The sequence below is a fragment of the Halictus rubicundus genome, chromosome 9 (genome assembly GCF_050948215.1).
Source record: "Halictus rubicundus isolate RS-2024b chromosome 9, iyHalRubi1_principal, whole genome shotgun sequence".
NCBI classification, from domain to species: domain Eukaryota; kingdom Metazoa; phylum Arthropoda; class Insecta; order Hymenoptera; family Halictidae; genus Halictus; species Halictus rubicundus.
Window position 1 is genome coordinate 5,091,453 of NC_135157.1, and position 6,278 is coordinate 5,097,730.

At 36.3% G+C, this 6,278-nt stretch overlaps 1 pseudogene; it reads left to right on the forward strand.

Annotated features, from left to right (window-relative positions):
• Nucleotides 1-1,344: 1,344 nt before the first annotated feature.
• Nucleotides 1,345-4,033, forward strand: LOC143356976 (cytochrome c oxidase subunit 1-like; annotated as a pseudogene).
• The last annotated feature ends 2,245 nt before the right edge of the window (nucleotides 4,034-6,278 follow it).

A 6,278-nucleotide genomic window follows, 5' to 3' on the forward strand; every position in this document is an offset into this window, starting at 1 on the left:
TGAAAACTATGAATCGGTGATTGCTGTTAGACAGACAATGGGTTGTGATGAAATTATTTGTTTCACAAAATGTATATTCGCAATTCAGCAGGTACAATCAGAATTCATTGTAGCAAGAAATTCATTTGACAATTGACTGCTTCAGTGTAAAATTATTAACGTGACTCTAACTGTTCAATCGTCCACTGGAATTTTGTAGTGTTTTTGGACAAAAGGAAGCATCGCTCTTACGTCAGTCCCTCATTCAGTGACAGATACTTTTTCTTTATTCACGTTCCCAGTAAATAGTAGGATTTACGAGAAGATCTAATGGAATCTTATCAAGACGACAGTTTAACCGGATAAATATTTACTGCAAAAAGGTGATTGAAGCTATGTTTAAGCAAAGAGCAACAATTCTTCAGAAAAAAGGAACGAAAATTTTTGGTATCATTTGTTTCTTGAATGCAGTAATTCTTGATTAACCAATTTTCTATTTTACCGTTAGGTAATTAGCCGCCAAGGTTATACTACTTTTAATGTACTATTCCAATGTCAAGTAGGTGACCATTATGCTTGAATTTTTCGGTACGTTTTCAATTTGGAAATGAGTGGAGTAGTTGAGGTGGTTTTTCAGTAGGCTTAGGCTACCCTACTTCGAATCTATTTCAACGATGATTAATAGTATTTGGACTTCTTAATACTGCGACATTCTAGATCTTAGATATAGTTACTAGATTTTAGATTAGAGAATAACTGCTTTGAATTTTCACAAGTATTGATAATTGCACAATTTTTATGTGCAAAAGTTTTCGACTTCGTTTTACTGGACTCTTTACGTATAGCGCTTGGAACACGTGCACTACAATATGTGCGAAGGCTAGTTTGTTTCTGAAAGTTTCGTAAGGAAGCTTGGCTGTAAAGTTTTCCCATATGCAGCTTAGAGATGAATTATGCGCTGTCAATTTTACGATATTATGCAAACCGGTGAAAGGAGAGCTGTGTATGAGTCCAGCAGCCACCGGTATCCATTCTTACCCGAAGAATGTCTGTGCAATATCGTGTGCTTTGCATTTATTACAAATCGATATACATCTAATAAGAAATATTGTCTAGCGCACGCGTGCATACATTAACTCTTAAATCACTACAATGTGTACACTTGCTACTTTTCTATCATAAAATTACCGTGAATACGTAATTGAGAAGTCAATCTCTAATTCAGCGTCCACCGTGTTGGCTGAAGTCGCGAAGAACAGTTAAGTGTCAATAATTTATAACGAACGCGAGGTAAATATTCTTCAATGTACTTTCTCTTTCGCGTTTGCGGCATGTTCCATGTAGATTGAACGGGGAACAGGTAGCATGGAGTTAGTAATGTTTTATTTCTACGTTGACTGCATTGTAACTACAATGAACTGTTTTAGAGATCACTGTATTAAACATCAGGCGGTGTCTGGAAACTACAGTTTATGTAAAATCTTTTACAATAGCAATCACAAATTATTTCTATGTGATACAAACAGGTATAGATTAAGCAATTCGTTTGAATTACGGAAAATATTCATGTGATCTTTTATCTTAAAGTACGTTAAATCTCAATCAAGCCAATAAATTTCGTATACGAATTAATCAGCGATTCTTTCATGTTGTTCATGAAAACACACTTTACAAAAAGATCCACTTTCAATTGCGAATGAAGGAAAAAATGACGAGCTTGATATTAGTTGATATAGATTTTTTAACACACACCTTAGTACACGGTTATTATTATATAATCATTGTTTTCGCTGGTTTTAAAAACAGCTTCCCTAGAAGACATATGTAAAGTTCTTTTCGACTAAAAAATATAGTTTTAGTTACTTCAATAGTGTAAAAAAATATCTACAAAATTTCTGAGCGATTGTCACAATAAATTCCCAAAGCCCACACCAAGTCATATTGTAACATAACCATATATTGTACTGTTTGTATTATATACAAACTGTTGTATACACTGTTATATTGTACTGTTTGTTTGTATTAAACATTATACGGTTTAAAGCAATAAATAAACAATATAATAAGTTCCCAAAGATCCTCAAAGTTTACATCCATTTTACACGTTAAGGTGGGAGCTTGATGTAAACCGACGAAAATAATCAAACTTTTGTGAATTTATCGTAAGTAATAGGTAGGACGTATGTTTCCGAAATTTTATAAGTGGTTACTCGATATCTGTCCAAAACACGAGTCTAGCCAGGGACATATATCGGCTAGGAGATACTATTCTTTGATCCACGCCGAACGTAGAAAAGGACAGTGGGGATAGTTCTGGGACTTTTATCGGCTAGGCATTTAGGACATATATATAGTAAACACTGTATTTCACTGCACTATTGAAGTAACTAAAAATCTATTTTTTAGTTCGAAAGAGCCATAAGTAAAGGAGTTATAATGGCTCGTGGTGTAGCCCAAATGTTCTTTTAACACTAGATTTACGGGACCCGTCAAAATGACGGATTCTAATATTTTTAATTTACGAATATTGAGATTGTAAAGATGCATCCATGAGGAATTATTTAACAAATTGATTTGCTTGGACATATATTATTAAAAAGACGGCCACAAATTTTGACAGATACAATCATGTTATTTTTGTAAAGTAATGTAAAATATTTTGTGTGGTCCGTAAACCTAGTGTTAATGTACGCGAACAAAGAAAAATTTGTTTTTCGAACCTGTCGGAGAATACTCGCTCAACAGAGAAAGAATTCGATTGAAAGTGAAGATGGTATCAAGGGAAACATAGTTCGCGCTCGAGCAGATCCAGTGACGTCCGGGTTCGCTCGTGACTGGTCGGCGCGAGGACGAACAGCCCCTCGGAAGGAATATCGCGGGCATATCACGATTCACGTATTATAGACGGAGTAATCCGATCCGGCCGGATTACCGGTGGAATCCGCCGGTGGACGAGGTTTGACGTATCGCACTCTACAAGGGAAAAGTATCGTCGTCCGCCTCCGCAGAGACGGTATCGAATGCTCCGGTGCGGCTGTCCCGAAACACCTTACGGTTCTCGAATTACCGCCCCTCCGGCCACCTTAAGTATCCCTGAATCGAGCTCGCGGAATGTCAATAAAAACAACGGACCCGCCGCGCCGCGCCGCAAGAAATTTCGCCGGTGACTGTAACAAGACCGGGCCGCAGTTCGTCACCGATCATCGAAATACATCCGTTTCAAAAAACGAACACCTTGGCTACGTCGACGAGCTCACCGTCAGCACCTTCAACGATAATATCTCAGATTTTTCGTGAAACCAAATTAACCCTGCATTGTCCAGAGATATTTATTTTCATATTCGTGCGGGCCTCCATTCTGCTCGTTTTGAAGATTCTTGAAATTTTTGCGAGACATTCTAGACCGTGTACAGCCTAAGTAGGAGCAATCACAGATTAATAAGAATTATAATTAATTTACTGCGGCTGTTAACTTAGCCATCGTAGTTACATTTCAAGTATTTAGATGACTTGCTACTTATTGTGGATCAAAAATTAAATTAAATCCATCAATTATTTGATCATTAGGATTTATCTTCTTATTTACTTTAGGAGGATTAACTGGCATTATATTATCAAATTCTTCCATTGATATTATACTTCATGATACATATTATGTAATTGGTCGTTTCCACTACGTTTTATCTATGGGTGCAGTATTTGCAATTATTGCAAGATTAATTCATTGATGTCCTCTTTTTACTGGATTAACACTAAATAAAAAATTATTAAATATGCAATTTATTATAATATTTTAGGAGTAAATTTAACCTTTTTTCCTCAACACTTCTTCGGTTTAATAGGTATGCCTCGACGATATTCAGACTATCCAGATGCTTATTACTGTTGAAATTTAATCTCCTCAATTGGATCATTAATTGATTTTAATAGAATAATTTTATTAATTTTTATTATTTTAGAAAGATTAATTATAAAACGTTTAATTGTATTTAAATATTTTCAATCATCCTTAGAATGTTTACAAAATTATCCTGCTCGTTTTGAAGATACTTGAAATTTTTGTGAGACATTCTAGACCGTGTACAGCCTAAGTAGGAGCAATCAGATTAATAAGAATTATAATTAATTTACTGCGGCTGTTAACTTAGCTACCGTAGTTACATTACTCTATGTATAATTCTTTTAATATTTTTCTACAGTGGCTTCTACAAGTATTGGCACAGTGAACTTTCGAAAAATTGTTTACTTTTATCTGTTGCAAATTTGTAACAAATAATCGTATAACGATAATCTCTTACTCGTTTGAGATGTTTCGAGATGGCACGAAGAAGCTGTAAACGTTTCTGGAAATATTACAAATTTTTGTCGTGAATTAAATTGTTATAGATTTGAAGATTGAAGCTTTCCCTTTACAACAAGTCCCCGCCCCCAAATTGATATACGAATTATTACGTTCCTAATAATTTCCTTAATAACCTCAGCCAATATTGTGTGTAGCGTCTACAACGACTTCCATTGAAAACACTGAAATCAAGTAATGGCAAAGTGATAGTTATACTGTGGATCTTTACGTAAAATAAAAATTGTACAGAACATGAGCCAAGCAGAAATTTCATTCTCCCGTTAATGATTTCGATCAGCTTGAACTAGCACATTGATATTAAAAAATTTTGTTAATCTGTCCACTGCATTAAATTTCACTTACTCAGTTTTTTCATAAATGCGTAAAATCCGCAGTCTAGTGATACTAATGAAAAATTCCGAAAACTGAACGATCGAGGTGTCTCATTACTAGACAGAGGATTTTATCCATTTATGACGAAAATGAGTGGGTATAATGTGAAACAATAAAAACATTCTTGTTCATTATTGTGTATTGCATATACTAAGAATGAAAATAAATTTCCATTTCACTCCAGTTTGTTGCAATTCAGGTAGAACATTCTTATTTTGCATAAGTATCCGCTGTCTGCTTGTCACGGGTGACTCACCCTACGGTGAACGTTATCCAACATAAATAAATTGTATTAAGCAGATCAGCTGACTGCATGCTCGATTAGTTGCGCATAAACGAAGGTATTCGATCCGTTGAACGTATCCTATCGATTTTCCCGGTCTCGGTCGGCGATTTTCCGCGGAAACAGTGGCGCGGATGGCCCGAAATGAATTTCAGTGCGTGTCGGAGCGCCGTAACGCGTATTTAAACCGGGAAAGCAGTAGAGGGACGGAATATTCGAATCGAACGATCCACCGTAGTCCGCATTGGTTATATGCTAATCTAATCCTGATAGAAGCCACGAAGTTACTATCGTCCTACGCTCACCCCGGGTAGGTCATTGAATTCCGTGGTGTTCCTTCATTATCTCATTGAATACTAACAGCTTGACAGTGTTTCCTCATCGGCCGTTCTTCCGCCTCCTTTGCATACGCCGTAGACGATCCTACGGATCGTAATAGCCTCTCCGTATTTACTCGTTAATTCTTCGTATGCAAACGCAAGCCACACCCTGGAAAAATCGGGCGAAAGGTCGGCAACTGGCCCGCAACGGGCTGCAAGGCGATTTTCTATCGGCGACGCGACCTGGAAATCACGGAAACAAGCATCTGCATACGCCACGCTCGTAAACAGGAACGAGAATGACCGATCTATGCTAATCCCCGAGCGGCGACGTGTCAGAAAAGTTTCTTCGACTGTTAACTCCGTATAATAAGCCGCGGAAAACAGAACTCGATGCGCGTGCCGCATTGTTGCTCACCAAGCAACCTTCCTTTTTCAACCTGGTAACTAGAGCGCGGATCTTCGTGCAAAGTCATTTCTGCAGCGATTGCACGAAACGGAAGCTGAAGAGAAATTTCTTTTCTTCCTTAATCATTATGATCGGTTGGAAATAGTACATCCATACTTTTGAAATCCTTTAATCTTTTCACTGATTTAAATTTTATCAATTCATTTTCTATATAATTCTTCATACCATCTATGTTTGTACATAATATACAATTATTTAACATGTTCACTGCCATGTCGATCATCTATGCGTGATACTATTTTTTGACTAGGTTTAGAAAGTCATTTTTCTATAGTACATCGAACAAAATCTAGCTTTGTCAGGACTGAAAAATGCAGAAGTGTTAAATGAGTAAATAAATAAGTATTGATATATATATTTTTTTTACTATACAAGTCTTGATTATTATAACGTTCAATTGGTAAGATGTAGTTTCTCAGAAACTTTCTACATAATTTTTGAAACGAACAATAAACTGCTATGTTTTGTAAGTCAAATTTTAATAACTGCTTA